This window comes from Macaca mulatta, chromosome 18 (genome assembly GCF_049350105.2).
Source record: "Macaca mulatta isolate MMU2019108-1 chromosome 18, T2T-MMU8v2.0, whole genome shotgun sequence".
Lineage (NCBI taxonomy): Eukaryota > Metazoa > Chordata > Mammalia > Primates > Cercopithecidae > Macaca > Macaca mulatta.
Window position 1 is genome coordinate 61,706,681 of NC_133423.1, and position 19,181 is coordinate 61,725,861.

Sequence of the window (19,181 nt, forward strand, 5' to 3'; positions counted from 1 at the left end):
GATTGCATATGGATGTCAATATAAAATTAAATCTGAATTTCAAATAGATCATGCTTGAGTTTTATCCTGACCTCTAGTTAAAGGAAACCTTGTCAGGGCACAAAGGCAGATAATGGTCTAATGAATTGGGTGGCAGTAAATAGAGGTGGGTGGTACATTCATGATGGAGTGCATCTTTTTTAAATTGTAAGAATACACAACAATTTGTTTTTCCATTTATCTGTTAATGTACTCTAGCATTGTTTTCAGTTTGGGGCTATTGCGACTAAAGCTGTTATATGTATTTTTTCTGTACATCTTATCACTGATAGATGATTTTATTTCTCTTGGGAAAATGCTTGAAAGAAAGAATGCTGTGTCAAAGGCTAGGCACATATATATATGTGTGTGTGTGTGTGTGTGTGTGTGTGTGTAATATATGTGTATGGGAACACATACATATATGTGTGTGTGTGTTTTAAAGGGGTTTTTATGAGTTTCTGCTTCCTCTAGCACTGATGGAAACTTCTACCTGCTCAGTATTTGACTTTGTCAGTTGTATTTGTTTGTTTGCTTATAATTCTATTGAGTGTAAAGTAGTATTTAACATAGTTTTAAAATTTTCATACATAATAATCATCATATTTATGGAATACATGTGATATTTGATACATACAATGTTTAATGATCAAAACAGGGTAATTAGGGTATTCATCACCTCAAATATTTGTCATTTCCTCATGTTGAGAATATTTCAAATCTTCTCTTTTAGCTATTTTGAAATATATAATATATTGTTGTTAAGTATAGTGACCCTACTGTGCTATTGAATACCAGAACTTATTCCTACTATTTATCTATACGCCTAAACCCATTAAACAACCTCCTTCATCCCCCGACCACACCCTTACTGGTCTCTTGTAACCGTCGTTACACTCCACATCCATGAGATAAATTTATTAATTCCCATATAAGTGAGAACATGTGATATTTGTCTTTCAGTGACTGGATTATTTCACTTAATGTAAGTGAATATAATTCAATTCCATCCATGTTGCTGCAAATGACAGGAATTCATTCACTTTTTTATTCTCTTTGATAACTGAATAGTATTCCATTGTGTGTCTATATATGTACACACATAATATATATGTGTATATAATATAATATATAATGTATATATCATATGTAATATATACATATAATATATACATATTACATATGATATATGTATATATAATGTATGTGTGTATATTATATGTGTATATTATATATGTATATATACATATTTTATATATATACGTGTGTGTGTATATATACATACACACACACATCACATTTTCTTTATCTTATCCATGCATTGATAGATACATTTTTATTCCATATTTTGGTATTGTGAATAGTACTGCAATAAATATGGGGGTACAGGTATCTTTTTGATATACCAATTTTTTTCAATAAATATGCAATAATGGAATTGCTGGGTCATATGGAAGTTCTATTTTCAATTGGTTGAGAAATCTCCATACTGTTTGTCAAAATGGCTGTGCTAATTTATATTCTTACCAACAGTGTCTAAGAGTTGCTTTTTCTCTGCATTCTCAACAGCATTAGCTATTTTTTTTCTTTGTGTTAATAGCCATTCTAACTGGGTTGAGATCATATCTCATTGCAGATATTTTGATTCACGACATCAAATTTTCTTTTTAATTTTTCAGATTAGTGATGCTAACCATTTTTAATATATCTGGTGGCCATTTGTATGTTTTCTTTTGAAAAAGTCTATTCAAATATTTGACCACTTTTCAATGAGGTTATTTGTTTTTCGTGTTGTTGTTAAGTTGCATGAGTTACTTGTGTATTCTGGATGTTGGTTCATTGTTAGATGATTAGTTTTCAAATATTGCCTCCCATTTTACAAGTTGTGTCTTCACTCTATTGATTGTTTCTTTTGCTGTGAAGAAGCTTTTTAGTTTAATATAGTTCCATTTGTGTATTTTTTGTTTTGTTGCTTGTACTTTTGAAGGCTTAGCCACAAAATTTTGCCTAGACAAATGTCCTGAAGCATTTCCCTTGTCTCCTTCTACTAGTTTTATATTTTAGGACTTACATTTAAGTCCTTAATCAACTTTGAGTTAATTTTTTGTATATGGTGAGAGATGAGTATCTAGTTTCTTCTTTTGCATATGGATATCCTGTTTTCCCACACAATTTAATTTACTGATGAGGATGTTCTTTCCCCTCTTGGTGGATTTCTTGTGACTTTGTGGTACATTCTTGGTGCCTTTGTGGAAAATCAAGTAGTTATGAATATGTGTATTGATTTCTGAGTTCTATATTCTGTTACACTTGTGTACATTTTTTAATATCAGTACAATAGTGTTTGGCTACCATAGTTTTTTAGTATATTTTGAAGCCTGGTAGTGTGATGCAATCAGCTTTGCTATTTTTCCTCAGTATTGCTTTGACTATTCAGGTTATTTTGTAGTTCCATTATGAATTTTAGAATTGCTTTTCTATTGATGTGAAGAAAGTCATTGGTATTTTGATACAGATTGCCTTGGATTTTGTAATTGCTTTGGGTGCATGATAATTTTAAGATAATACTAATTATTTTTATTCATGAGCATAGATGTATTTCAAATTGTGTCCTTTTCAACTTCTTTCATCAGTGTTTTCTAGATTTTCCTGAAGAGGTGCTTCATTTCTTTAGTTAAATTTATTCTTAGGCTTCTTTTGGTAGCTCTTGTAGGTGGGATTGCTTTCTTGATTTCTTTTCAACTAGTTATTGGCATATAGAAATGCTACTGATGTAAGTTAATTTTTTATACTGTAACTTTACTGAATTTATCAGTTCTAATATTTTCTTTGGTGGAGTCCTGAGATTTTTCTACCTGTAAGATTATGTTATGTGCAAAGAGGGATAATTTTACTTCCTCTTTTCTAATTTGTATGCTTTTTATTTCTTTCTCTTGTCTGATTGCTCTAGCTAGAATTTCCAGTGTTTGTTGAATCAGAGTGATGATAGTGATCATCCTTGTCTTGTTCCAGTTCTTAGAGAAAAGATGTTCGGATTTTCCACATTCAATATGATGTTTGTTATGAGTTTGTCATATATGGTCTTTATTATGTTGAGTTTTGTTCCTTCCATGCCTAATGTATTGAGAGTTTTTATCATGAAGCAATGTTGACTATTATCAAATGCTTTTTCTGTGTGTACTAAGAGTATCACAGTTTTTGTCCTTCACTGTGTTGATGTAGTGTATCACATTTATTGATTTGTGTATGTTGAATCATCCTTTCATTCTTGGATAAAATTCTGCTTGAGCATGATGTACTGTCTTTTCGATATGTTGTTGGATTCAGTTTGCTAGTACTATGTTGAAAATTTTTACACCTATGTTCATCAGGGATATTAGCCTATAGTGTTATTTTTGTGTTGTATCCTTGTCTGGTTGGTTTTGTTATTAGCGTAATGCTGGCCTCATAGCATAAGTTAGAAATTATTTCTTCCTCTTTAAATTTTTTGGAATAATGTGAGACCGATTTGTTTCAATGTTTGGAAGATTTCAGCAGTAAAGCCAGCGAGTCTTAGACTTTTCTTTTGTGGGTGATATTTTATTATTAACTCAATCGTAGTACTGATAATTGGTTTGTTCTTGTTTTCAATTCCTTCTTGGATCAATCTTGGCAGATTGTGTCCAGAAATTTATCCATTTCCTCTGGGTTTTTCAATTTGTTGGCATCAAGTTGTTCGTAAAAGTCTCTAATAATATTTTGTATTTCCATAGTGTCCATTGTAATGTGTCCTTTTTTTGTTTCTCATTTTATTAATTTGAGACTTCTCTTTTGGTTTTTTAGTCAAGGTAGAAGTTTATCAGTTGTTCAACTTTTCAAAACACCAACATTATTTTACTGATTGTTTCTATTAATTTTTTTCTCTATTTTATTTAGTTATGCTCTCCTCTTTATTATTTCTTTTTCTGCCCTAATTTGAGTTTTGATTTGCTCTTGCTTTTCTAGTTCATGGAGGTGCATTGTTAAATTGTTGAAAATTTTTCTACTTTTCAAATGTAGGCATTTATTGCCAGAAACTTCCCCCTCAGCACTCCTTTTGCTGTATCCAATAAGTTTTTATATATTACATTTCAATTTTCATTTGTTTCCAAAAACCTTTTAATTTCCTTTTTAAATTTCTTTCTGAACTCAATGATTGTTCAGGAGCATGTTGCTTAATTCCTATGTAGTTTTAGAATTCCCAAGGTTCCTTTTGTTACTGATTTTTAGTTTTATTTTATTGTGGTCCTAGAAGATGCTTGATATAACTTCAATTTTCAAACACTTGTTGAAACTAGTTTTGTGGCCTGACATATGTCTATCCTAGAGAATGTTTTATGCATTAATGAGAAGAAACTGTATTCTGCAGCTGTTGGGTAAAATGCTCTGTAAATGTCTGTGAGGTCCATTTGCTTTACAGTGAAGATCAAATGTAATTATTCTTTGTTGATTTTCTCTCTTGGTGATATGTCCAGTGCTGAAAGTGGGGTGCTGAAGTCTCTGTTATTATACTGAATCCTATATCTCTCTTTAGTTCTAATAATTGTTTCATATATCTGGGTGATCCAGTTTGGGGTGCATATATATTTACAATTGCTATATCCCCTTTCAGAATTGATTTCTTTATTATTACATAGTAACCTTCTTGTCACTTTTAATTTTTTTATTTAAGTATATTTTCTTTTATAAATATAGCTACTCCTGCATGTTTTTGGCTCTGCTCATCTGTAATATTTTTTTCATGCCTTCCTGTCAGTTGTAAGTATGTCTTTACAGGTGAGGCAAATTTCTTGTAGGTAGCATATAGTTGGGCCTTTTTCTTCTTTTAATCCATTCAGCCAGTGGATATATTTTAACTGGGTAATTTAAACCAATTATATTCAAGGTTGCTATTGTTAGGTGAAGACTTACTCATGTTATTTTGTTAATTGTTTTCTGATAGTTTTGTCTATCCTTGTTCCTTTATTCCTCTTTTATTGCTCACCTTTACAATAATAAAAAGGTTTTTATAGTGATAACTTTTGATTCTTTTCTCTTTTTTATTTGCATATCTGCTCTAGCAGTGGGTTTTATATTTTCATGTGTTTTCTTGATAGTAGATATTTTCCTTTCACTTTCAGGTATAGGACTCTCTTTAGTACTTCTTACAGGATCAGTCTAATAGTGACGAATTCCCTTAGCCTTTGTTTGTCTTGAAAATACTTCATTTCTTCATCAGTTTTAAAGGATGGCTTTGCTGGAAGCAGTATTCTTGGCTGGAGATTTGTTCTTTCATCACTTTGAATATATCATTTGATTTTCTGCTACCCTATAAAATTTCTGTTGTAAAATCCACTGTTAGTCTGCTGCTGATTCCCTTGGAATGACTTGACGCTTTTCTCTTGCTGTATTTAGAAACTTCTCTTTGTATGTGACGCTGAGAGTTTGACTATAATGTGCTGTGGAGAAGACATTTTGGGGTTGAATCTATTTGAAAGTCTGTGAGCTTTTTTTTTTTTCACCTGGATGTCTCAAATTATTTGGGAATTTTTCAACTATTATTTTGTTGAATATGTCTTCCACGGTTCTGCTGATCTCTTCTTCTTTTGGAACTTTCAAAATTAGAATATTTGTTCACTTTATGGTGTCCCATATGTCACATAGGCTTTCTTCGTTCTTTTTAATACTTTCTTCTTCCTCTTGTTTGTTTGTTGGTTTGTTTTTGTCTGATTGGGGTATTTCAAAAGACCTGTCTTAAGGTTCATACATTCCTTATTCTGCTAGATTTTGTCTTTGCTGAAACTCTCAATTGAGTTTTTATTTAATTCCTTGAATTATTCATTTCCAGGATTTTGGTTTTGTTCTTTTTTGGTGATATCTGTCTCAGTTGAATTCATTTTTCAGATTATTAATTGTTTTCTTGATATCTGTATTGTTACATGTGTTCTCTTGTATCTCACTCAGTTTCTGTAATATCATTTAGAATTCTTTTTCATTCATCTACATTTTATTTTGGGGGTATTGATTACAGGAGAATTATTGTGCTTCTTTAGAGATGTCATATTTCCTTATTTTTTTTGTTTCTTGTGTCCTTATGTTGGTATCTGTGCATCTGGTGTAACAGGTACTTCTGATTTTATGGATTGGATTTTATAAGGAAAGACTTTTTCCTTTAGATGTAGCTGTAGTGTTGACTGGCTAAAGTGCTTTGGCTTTGATTTTGGGTAGGTGCAGTAGTGTAGTTCCCATATAATTTCTTTGGTTCTAATTAATGTCAGTGGTGTCTGTGAGTTCCTGAGCAGCTTAGGCTGCTGCTGTTTGTGGAGGCTGAGGTGACGCTTTGCTGGAGATAGTCCTTGGGCACCAGTGGTGATGGCGGTGAGCCAAGGTTGTGGGTCCTGTGATCCCAGGTAGAACATGTGGGCACCAGTTGTGACAAGTCAAGGTGAGCCAGTCTTTGGGCTTCCAGGTGACATGCCTGGGTGCCAGTGGTGGTGGCAGCAGCTTGTGTGGGCATGTCCTTGGGCCCCCAGGTAGTGATAATGGTTGGTCACTTGTGATGACAGCAGTAGGTGCACATTAATCCCCGGTCCACTGGATGACATGTTCTGGTGCTGGTACCAGCAGTGGTGGGCCAGGTATGTCTATCTTCAGGGCCTCTGAAGGTACATGCAGATTCTAGCAGGGATGGCAGGAGAGGCAGAGTTGTCATCAGGCCCTGGGACAACACACAGTTTGGCTGGTCCACAAGCCTTCTGAAGGCCCATGCAAGAAGGCAGAGGACCTGCCACGGGAGGTGGCATGCCGTCAGTGGCAATGTCCTTGGGCAGGCAGCTTTCCTCTTATACTAACGGAAGCCTCTCTGGTATGCTGCACAACCTATTCTCTGGGACATAGGGAACTGTGTGAGATAGAGTGCTGGGAACCTGGCTACACCACTGGATTCAGCTGGTATTATTATGCTGCAGCCTTCTGCATAGATGCGGGAGAATATCAGCAGGACTCCCGGGCATGTGGAGATGCAGGGACTATTGGACCCCAGAGCAGAATGTAGCTTGATGTGCACTAAACTCTCAAAATGACACTGTGCTGCAGCTGCTTGGAACTCATTTGGTATGTGGGAGCCAGCATGAACTCCCTATCTAAAATAATGCCATCATATGGACTCTAGTCAGTCAGCTGCTTATACTAGTCTCAGGGCCCACAAGGGCTGAGGGGCTTTTCCATAGTTAGGATTGCAGGAGTCCATGGTAGAAATGTGGACTACTGAGGGTCTCTTTTTCACTTTTTCCCTCACAATCGGCAGTTTCTTCTGGCTTCAGGTTGATCTCTGCTGGACTGGCTGCTTTGCTTTCCTTTTCTTCCATGCCTCAGAGTTTTCATGTCACTTCCTAATGAATTCCAGTGTCTTCTCGTAGCTGCAGTATTCATTAGGTGCTTATCCACCTGCTGCTTTGGTATTTCTTTGAGAGGAAGTGAGAGTCAGACACCTCTAGTCAGTCATCTTGAAGTCCTACCTACCATATATTTTTTAAGTTTAATAGCAAATAGAAATCTATGCATCTTTTATTAAGTATATTTGCTAAGATTTCTGGTGGTAGAAGTATTCAATTAAAATGTTTAACTGACGCTAGGGGCCCAAAGAATGAATATTTGTATTATCCTGTAGAAGCTTATGATTTCTATTTTAAATTTTTAGGAATTTTCTTGACCTTTATGACCTTAAAATGTTGTTCCCCCTGTTGAGAATACATTTATAATAGTGAGCTGGCAGTAGGTGGTATTAGGTTTTTTGCCTTTTTGAATTTATGTTTTTATAAGTTTTTCCACAATAACAATAGAAAATCTACTTGCAATATTTCAAGCAGTATACATTAATGCCCACAAACTCAAAGGAGAGATTCTATCATAAATTAAAATAGATTGGTGTAATATTCATATTTACTGTAATAGAATTTTTTTTATTATTGGCTAGTAATGTATGCATAAATATAGGAGCTATGATCCGTATAGCAATTTGAAAGTACATAGTAACTATTTTTCCATGCAGTAATTGAAATCAGAGACTTTAAAATGTCACCTCATCTGTGCTATCTTGTTCATCACAATTGAGTTCAAATGTCACAACTTAAGTTTACATTAAATGTAGATGACATGTGCATCATTCTCTATTTACATAACAAGTCTAGTGGCAAAAAACTGATTATGCTTTTTAAAAATTTTCTTGCTCCAATAAATGTAATAACCTGAATTATCTGGCCTAATGTACAATTATATGGATATATTAATATTATTATAGAAGTTTTTATTTAGATGGGTGAAGAAGAAAAGATAACTTCCTAAGGACTTACACTGGTAGATCTCTAGTACCAAAGACTTAGAAGACATTAAAAAGAATAGGTTCGGCCGGGCGCGGTGGCTCAAGCCTGTAATTCCAGCACTTTGGGAGGCCGAGATGGGTGGATCACAAGGTCAGGAGATCGAGACCATCCTGGCTAACACAGTGAAACCCCGTCTCTACTAAAAAAAATACGAAAAACTAGCTGGGCGAGGTGGCGGGTGCCTGTAATCCGAGCTACTCGGGAGGCTGAGGCAGGAGAATGGCGTAAACCCGGGAGGCGGAGCTTGCAGTGAGCTGAGATCCGGCCACTGCACTCCAGCCTGGGCGACAGAGCGAGACTCCGTCTCAAAAAAAAAAAAAAGAATAGGTTCAACAAATCATCTTCACAATTAGGGAACAAAAAATGATAAAATGTGAAAGGATTTAGAAATCTCATAACATGGTCTGTGTCATGGTCATTGTTGTCTATGGTATTATAATTGCTATATAATAATATTTTATTTAAATATTCCATAATGTATAAAGACTATATTTCCACAATCTTTTCAATGGAAATTCATGTTGTTTGCATTCTTTCTTGTCTTTATAAATAATGATGCAGTTTTCATTTGGTAGCATCTTTTCATTCACATGTGGGACTATGGCATTGCTTGGTCGTATGTCATGTATTTTCAGCTACACTAGCTATTGATGAATTGTTCTCCAAAATTTTATTCATTTATAATTTACACAAAAGGCTTGAGAGTTCAAATTACTCTACATTATTACTAGAACTTGATATTATCTGATTTTTACTTGTTACAGATGATTGTAAAATATTTTCTGTTTTACTTTTGCTATTAGAATATCATTTTAAAAATGTATTTATCAGCTGTTTGTATATATTTTTCTGTAAATTTGTTGTTAATACACTTCTATTTTGCTATAGATTAATTTTTTATTATATATAAACATTTATTACATAATTTGGTAATAAATTCTTTTTTTTATTGAGGTGGGCTCTTACTCTGTCACCTAGGCTGGAATGCTGTAGTGTGATCTCTGCTCATTGCAACCTCTGCTTCCTGGGCTCAAGTGATCCTCCCACCTCACCTTCTGAAGTAAATGGGACTACAGACACATGTCACACGTCATCATGCTGGGCTAATATTTTATTTTATTTGTAGCGATAAGGTCTCACTACATTGCCTAGGCTGGTCTCAAACTCCTGGGCTCAAGTGATCTTCCTTCCTTGGCCTCGTAAAGTGCTGAAGATAATTAATTCTTCATGGAAGTTTAAAAAATATCTTTCTCATAAAGATATTTTTATTTTATTTTAAAGATGTTTTAAAGATTTTTTGTTATTAACATTTTAAATCTCAGTTGTAGGCATAAACTATTAGTAATATGCCATTTTAATTAATTGACCTCTTTATTATTATGAAATTGTCCTCTTTATTCCTGGTAATATTCTTTTCTCTGTAGTTGGATTTATCTAATACTTATGTGACTACTACAACTTTCTTTAGATTAGAGTTAGTATAGTATATCATTTCCACCCTTTAAATTTAAATGTATGTTTGTCTTTCCACACGTTTAAAAGTGTTTCTTAGAGCTAGCATATGGCAAAGTTCTGTGTTTATTATTCAATCTGACAGTATTATTGAAATGAATGTTTAGGTTTTTTATATTTGAGTATTGATAAGGTTGGTTTTAAGTCTAGTCTCCTTCTATTTATTTTCCATTTTCCCCAGTTTTTCTTTGTTCTGTCTCTCCTCTCTTTTTGCCTTCCTTCAGGTTACTTTTTGTGATTCCCTTATAGCTTAATATTTTATTGGTGGTAACTCTTTAATTTTCTTTTTATGATTCTGTTAGGATTTATAGCAAAAATATTTAAGTTGTCACACTTTACCTTCAGGTGACATTATAGCACTGTGTATACAGTATAAGAATTTTACCTAGTATACTTGCGTTTTTCTTATCCTATTCTTTACATTATTGCTGTCATACATTTTATATTAACTATATAATAAACTGCAAGAAATACCCACATCATTTTTGTTTAATCAGGCAATTATATTTTAATAGATTAAAAAGTTAAGCAAGAATTATAAATTTTCTCATGTTTTGTTATCACTTTCAGTACACTTTCTTCCTTTCTGTATATTAAGGTTTTATGCAGAATCATTTTCATTTTGACCAGAGAGATTCCTTTTGCTTTTTTTAATAGCTTGAGACTACTGGTTTTCAAGGTTTTCAGCTTTATCTACCATAAGAAGTGTTTATTTTACTATCACTTTTGGAACTCATTTTTGCTGCATCTATAATTCTGAGTTGACAGGCTTTGTTCCCCTTTTTGTCTTTAAAAATGCTGTTCTGTTGTCTTATTTTTCACAGTGTTTCAAGGTACAAATGTGACATTTTTATCGTTGTTACTTTGTTTGTAATGTATTTTTTCTTTGCCTAATTTTAATATTTTATCTGTCACTAATTTAGAGAATTTTTATTATGATTTGTTTTGGTATAATTGTTTTATTTCTTATAATTGAGATGCATTGAAGTTTTGCTTTTATAGATTTCATCATATTTGGAAAATTTCTGGATATATTATAGCTTTAAATATTTTCTATATTCCTCTCTATTTCCTGTACTTTAGAGATTCTAATATTTGACCACTCAAACTTGCCCCATAAGATGCTGATGCTTTGTTAATACTTAAAATTCCATTTTATTTCTGTGTTGCATTTCACACAGTTTCTATTACTGCCTTACAATTTTCTAGTATTTTCTAGACATTCTGCAATGTCTAATCTATCATTAATCTCATCTAGTATATTTTTCATTTCAGATATTTTAGTTGTCTTTTCAACTTGGGTTGTTCATGTATCTCCCATGTCTTCATTTATATTTTTGAACATATGTGATATAGTAACTATATTTATCTTCTAATTGTCTGATTTTACCAACTGTTACATATATGTGTAGATTTGAGTTGATTGATTTACTTCTTATTATGGGACATAGTTTCCTCCCTTGTGCATGACTCATGATTTTTTATTGAATGTCAGAAATCACTAATTATAACTTACTGATTCTGAATATTTTTGTTTTTCTATAATTTTTCCATGCTTTGTTTGTAAGATGCACCTAGATATCTGAAAATAGTTTTAATTTTTCAGGTCTTGCTTTTAATATTTGTTACATGGGGCCATCTCATGACTCAATGTAGGGCTAATTATTTCCCTATATTGAGATGAGACTCTTGAGTAATCTAGCTAATGCCCATTGGGTCATAAAGTCTTCCAGTCTAGCTACTGGGAATAGGCACTAGTCTCCACTGCATGTATGCATCAACACTATTTCCTTTAATCCTTTTGGGTGGACTTTGCTTGCCCTTAGGTAGTTTTCTTATATATGTAGGCTGATCAGTACTCAATAAGTGGGGATGACCTTCTACATATCTCTAGAGCCCTCTTGTCAATGGCACTGTAGCCTACCAATTTTAGCCTCTCTGGTCACCACTGATTCTCAATTTCTCAAATCTTCTGTTGAGTTCCCCTTGCATGCACCATGGCCTGCAAATATTCTCAGTTTACTAAGCTAGGACAATCATTGGGTTCACATTGTTTGTTTTCTGTCTGTCAGGAATCACTTTCTATCTTTGATGTCTAGAGTCTTGAAAAGCTTGTTTGATATATTTTGTCAGTTTTCTCAGTTTTTCAAGGAAAAAGGGTAAATATGGTGCTTTTGTGTTCATCTTGTTTGGAAGTGTAACTCAGCATCCTCATTTATCTGATCTGTAAATAAGTTGCATAATATTGCAATGATTTGGTTCTTGAGTATTCTGTGACTTTTGCAGGTCTCACCTCCATAGCTATCTGAGAATGTCGGTTTGTGTGTGTGTGCATGTGTGTGTATGCATGTATGTGTAATTTTCTTTAATTTCTAATTATATGGATATAAATATATGTTAAGGCATTTATTTTTAAAATCAGATTTAATAAGTTATGATTTAAAATAAAATTGTGCTTTTAATCTATTGGTTTTAAAATTTATCAAAATAAGTAATCTTATTAATTTTTAAATTTCTCTTCTTTTCTATTTCTAAAATTAATTATTGGTACCTTATCTTAGCCTGGATTTCAAAAAAATAGAACTCAAGAAAATGGTTAAGTGTAAGTACTTTATTGGAGAGTGCTATGCAGAAAAGAAAGCTAAGGATAGAAGGAATGAAGCAGGCAAGTAGAGTGAGAGTCAATACAAAGACGGATTCTTATTTTTATATTTCATTTTGTTTAACTATTTTTTTGAGACAGGCTCTTGCTATGTTGCCCAGGCTGGAGTGCAGTGGTCATGATCATGATTCACTGCAGCCTCGATCTCCTAGACTCAGCCTCCTAAGTAGCTGAGACCACAAGTATGCACCACTATCCCTAGCTAATTTTTTATTTTTATTTTCTGTAGAGACATAAAGATGCATTATTTAGTTGCCTGTAATTATGAGGGATTAGTTGTTACTATAATAAATGTGTTTCTGAAATATCCATCTTGGAGGAGATAATGGAAAGGATTTATCTACCAGTTCCTTTCACCCATTCTAACGTCTACACACAACACCAAACAGTACACACAAATACAAATCTGTTACCATTGTCAGCCAACAAGCCATCTGTGCTGATATACACTTCTCTTTTGATCTGTGGCCCCAAGAATTTTGATTGTGCTTATAGGGCTTAACTTTGCATGTAAAAATAATTTTTTGTGTATATTATCTAGCATGACTAACTGTCTTAGGTGGAAAGGTTTCCCTGTCACGTTGTTAGAAAATGAACAGAAATGTACATATTTATAGTTTTTCCTTTCTGTGATTTTCTGGCTATGAAAACAAATAAGCATAAAATTATCTAGATTTATTTTATATTCCATATTACCTTGGATTGAAAAGCTTGCAGTTAGCAAGCAGACATAGCATGGTCATTAGTGTAGCATGACAGGAGGGTGAAATAATCTTCCATGCTAAGAAAAATATTTTTTTAGTAGTGTCATTTGATTTGTTTTGATATATATTATATGATAAAATCTTGCCCTTCTATTTCTTAAACACTCAGAGTCACACATGAATTATGATTTTCTAATTTGCCTTAATTTTATTTTCACTGCATAACAAATCAATACTCCACAATTATGTCAGAGATGCTCTTCAGAGGTAAATTAATCTTCTTGACATTTTGGCTTCTGTATTAGTCCATTCTCACACTGCTCTAAAGAAACTACCCAAGTCTGAGTACCTTATAAACAATGGAGGTTTAATTGACTCACAGTTCTGCATGACTGAGGAGGCCTCAAGAAGCTTACAATCATGGTGGAAGGAGGCCCCTTCTTCACAAAGCAGCAGGAAAGGGAATGAATGGGAGCACAAGAAAAACTGCCACTTTTAAAATTATCAGATATTGTGAGACTCACTATCATGAGAACAGCAAGAGGGAAACTGCCTCCAAAATCCAATCACTTTCCTCCCTCGATGTGTGGGGATTACAGGTTCCTCCCTCAACACCCAAGAATTACAATTCAGCATGAGATTTGGGTGGGAACACAGAGCCAAAACATATCAACTTTCGAACAGCATTCACCAATAAAAGGCTCCAAAGCTTTTTGGGGAAATGACTGATTGTAAGGATTGGCCAGAGTGTATGTAATATAATCATAGAATAGCTTGTGATGCCAGAAAGTATGGAAGTGCTCAAAAAAGGAAAAAATATGAATCTTGTCAAGGAGACACAGGAGTGAACCTGAACATGCTCCTAATGTTCAAGTCTGGGGCCATTTACAAAAATAAAATATATAGCGATAGTAATGGAATAAAACTCATAGAATAAACCATGTATCTGTGACTCTATACTCATTGATACAGTCTGGCTGTGTCTCCAGCTAAATCAAATCTTGAATTGTAGTTCCCATAATCCTCATATGTGTGGGAGTGACCTGGTGGGAGGTCACTGAATCATGGGGGCAGTTTCCCTCATGCTGTTATTATGATAATGAGTAAGTTCTCACTAGATCTGATGGTTTTATAAGGGGCTTCCCCTTTTGCTTGGCTCTCATTCTTCTCTCTCTTGCCTCCTTGTGAAGAAGGATGTGTTTGCTTCCCCTTTCTCCATGATTTTAAGTGTTTCTGAGGCCTCTCCAGCCCTGCAGAACTGTGAGTCAATTAAACATTTTTCCTTTATAGATTACCCAGTCTTGGGTATGTCCTTATAGAAGCAAGAAAATGAATGGATACACTCATAGAAATAAATAACTGGAGACATAATGAGGCAGATAAACAGCTCTTCCTTATAGAATTGCAATCAATAAATGTAGAAGAAATCATAGAACTAGGAAATCATCATGAAGTAACCATCATGGTAATAATACTTTGCAGGCAAAAATCATAATCAAAATCTTCATAAAAGTGGTGAGGTAATGCATAATATGATGTAGGATTTTTATATAGATCCAAAGTATCACCCCACAAATAATTATTAATTACAAAGGGAAAAATAAAGAAGAAATTTGCCATACAAAAACTTTAGTGTATACAGATAAGACATATTGCAATCCTGTACCCTCTGAGGTATCCATTGAGAAAGGTACAGCATGAATTTAGTTATAAAAAGCCATTAAAAATTCTAAACTGAAAGACAATCTAAAAAAATAACTAGTCTTCTTCAAAGAGTGTCAAAGGTCATGCATGATAAAGAAAGACTGATGCATTGAAAGAAACTAAAGAAACATGAGCCCTAAATGAAATGTGGAATATTGGATTGGTTCCTGGATGTGGAAAATGATATTAGTATGGAAACACATGAAATTTGAGTTAAGTTTCATAGATTATTTAAGTTCCATAGGTTATTTTATTATTCCATGTATTATTTATTTAACATCAACATTAATTTCCGGGTTTCAATAATTGTATACATAAAAAAGTGTTAACTATGAGAAGCTTGGTGAAGGAACATGGAAAGTCTCTGTACTTTTTTTTTAAGATTTGCTTTAAATCTAAAATTATGTCAAAGAAAAATTTGGAAAAGTGAAATGTTGGAATACCTCCTGATCTTCTGCAGAATAAAAGCCAAATTGCTTAGTCAAACAAACTAGATCTCAGGTTATCTGGACCCTACCCATTTTGACATACTCATCTACTCTCAAGCAGTCCCTGCACATGTCAAACTCCAGATACCCCAAATTGCTTGCAATTTTCCCAGTTCTCGATACCTTCTCTTACCTATAGGCTTTGAACATATCTTTATTCTGTTGAGAGGCTCATTTCTTCCAATTTATTCCATGGTAACTTGAAAGATCACTTGAGACTCAATGAAATGATATCTTCCTTTATGTCAGGATAGCCTAAACCATCTCTGTTCTCATAATACCTGTGGTTGGTTACTTCTCTCCTAGCAATTACACTGGGTTGTAATTTATTATTTACTTCTATGTTCCTTTTATTACACTATGAATGATTTAAAGACAGGGATAGTGTTTTTTTATTATGGTATTTTGATGCCTAGAAATACCTGGGATACAGCAATGACACAAAAATGATTTATATAAGAGATGCTTATGTCTTATGTAAAGTGCACCCAAAGATAGAGAGTAAAATTGCTTCTCTTTTATCCTTTTAAAAGGATGACAATATGTATTATTAACACCACACTAAAGATGAAATTGGAGACCAGTTTAGTATATTTTGGGGTCTCTTTTATCATTAATAATGCAATTCTGAAGCCATGTGATCTCACATACAATGAAAAAGAAATCATACATACCTCAATCAAACCCTTCATTGGCATTGGTTATAGACTTTAAAAGTTAAAATCAGGTAAAGTTGCGTTAAGTTAACCTTAATGCTGCATTAGCTTAAATGTATTATCTGACAATATGTGATAAATTTGTTTCTTGTTCCATTCTTTCTCTTTATTCACCTATATTTGAGGTCTTGATTGATTATCTCCTAAGTATTAATACTTAGAGGACCTGCTTTGTTTCATTAATACTCTGGATGTTCTGTAGTATGGTACAGAGGATAAGCATAAACATTGTGGAGCCAGACTGCATGGGTTAAAATTCCAGCTTGGTCACTTACTGTGTGACCATGAGGAAGTCAATTAACCTCTCCATGCTTCAGTTTCCTATTTTATAAAATGGGAATAAGAGTAGTAATTAAGTCATAAGTTTACTGTGAAGGTTAAATCCTATTATACAAAAAGCACTTAGAATAGTGAGTAGCTCCCTAAAAGGCTGCTTAACTTATTTTGATATGTGAACTTTCATATCTTTAAAGAGAATTATAAGGTTGTGGAGGGTAGAAGAAATAGTCTATCTGGATCAGAAAAACATATTCCTTTTCAGTAAGCATGCTTATTTTGGAAACATCAGTGAATGTCTACTTGTAGTTAAATATTTATTGGCAGAAGCACTATGTTGAATAAGAAGTTGACTTTCACTCTGAGTAAATATCCACTCAGATTTTTGAAGGTCTGTCATTTAGATACTTTATAGGTTGAGAAACATCTATATTTCTTCTTTCTCAGAATACTTGTAAGTTTTTCATGTGCCAATTTACACAAGAATGAAAAATCATACTTTGCCCCCAACTCATGCCAGACAAATAGTGTATTTAAAAGTTAACTACTGTGGTACAAAATCTTTACTGTTTATCGCACCAAATAAAAATCTCCTTCTTTATGTAGCAAATATATGTTCAAACAAAGTCATCAAAACACTAGACCTGAAATGAGAATTACCTTGAAGTATGACTGTGGATGAGTTAATTTAACTATTAGAAGCTAGTTTTTTCATCATTAAACTCATCATATCGAAGTGTCCCACAATGCATTAAAACCTGTAGATCCAGTTGTGTCTAAATTCAAATTTAGAAAAATAATGGGTGCATACATCATATATTGTTTAATACCTCGTAGGATCTGGGGCAGCACTCCACAAAGAAACACATTAATATATTTGCAGTGATTCTTGAATATTTACACTAAGTGGGAAAAGTAAGATACATAAACTGCCTCAAAAAAGTTCATAATAGTTTTGCCTTTAAAAGAGTTCTGGCAACAAACTTTACAATAAATCATAAAACTTTTGGTCTTCAGAGTTTTTGGCTTTTGAAATAACAGATGAAGGATCATATACCTATGCTTGCCTTCTATAGAACAAAAGGTGGTTCTGAAGATCAAATGAGATCATTCTTAAAAGAAATCCATAAATTATAAAGCATTATATAAATGTGAGGCACTATTATTACCTATGTACTTAATGCTATGATTATTTTACAGGGCTTTACTGAATATGAGAAGCTGAGAAATAATTTTTCTTTATGTTAGGTTTGAACCTAGTTTAAAGAAGAAAGGAAGAGATAAAAAGTTACCTCCTAGGTGTGTATGGTGGTCATAATACTTAGATGTCATTGAAATCAGCGTGAATTTATATACTTTGCAGGCATTAAAGTCATCTTTCTTACTAAAATAGTGTTGGCACATTTCTACTCTTGTAATGTGCTTTATCTCTTAGAGGTCCCAAAAGCTTAGAATTTGGTTGTGTGTGGCGGCTCATGCCTATAATCCCAGCACCTTGGGAGGCTGAGACAGGTAGATCCCTTGAGTCCAGAAGTTTGAAACCAGCCTGGGCAATGTGAAACCCAGACTCTACTAAAAATACAAAATATTAGCTAGGTATGGCAGCCTATGCTTGCAGTCCTAGCAACTTGGAAGGCTGAGGTGGGAGGATCACTTGAGCCAGGGAGATCAAGTCTTCAGTAAGCCGTGATAATGCCATTGCACTCCAGCTTGGGTGAGGGAAGTGAGACCCTGTCTCAAAAAAAAAAAAAAAAAAAAAAAAAAGGCTTAGAATTCATGCATTCATTTATTCTTTTGAACACTGTTAGCTCTGAGTTATTATGTGGGGAGTAAATATTCAGTGGAATGTCACACTGACTCAAAGACCTGAAGGAAGTGTTGGTTGGTAGTTGGAGATATATAAGAAATTTCAATTTAAGTGATACCTGAACACAAAATAAAAATTAAAACCTTTGATATTCCTGTGTAAATAAAAGTAACAAATTAGGAAGAGTCTTGTTGCAGTGCACAGGAAACTACCACTGCAAGCGACCAAGAAGCCGCAGTTAGAATTACAGTGAGGTGTGATTGGCAACCGTCACCAAGAAAAGCTGTGAGTTTTCATCTGGACTTTCCCAAAGTGAATTTGGGTAGAACTCTGCTCAGCAGAGAGCTCGAGAATGCTGGTGACCTTTCAAATCCTACTTTGGCAAAAACCACTCTGAATAATCTCAAGTGCAAATGTATAGAAGCAATTATACTACCCTTTACTTTATTCTGCCAGTATTTGAAAAATTTAATTGCTTAACTCTTCATAACCCTAAACTAATGCAATCAACATATGTGTGGAGATTTGTCAATGAATATATTTGGTATATTTAACTTGACAGCATCCAGAAAAATGCTAATACTCTACCTTCCTTCACAAAGATGGACCAAACTTTCCTTCACAAAATAAGAAAATGTGAACTTAAAGCATAAATGTAAAGGAAGGCATAATAATAAAAGCAAAAAACATGTTAATGCAAATTCTAACTCTACTTTTCTCCTAAATCCATGGACTTTAAACATAAAAACGTAATATACGTCTGAGTCTTAATTTTCTTATTTATAAACTGTGAGGATACATATGATAAGCCTAGTGCTGCTACCTGTTTAAAATAACATATTTGAAGCTCCTTATAATTTATTTCTTTTAAATTTTACTTCAGCCATATACTATGACTCAATAATTCACCTAAATA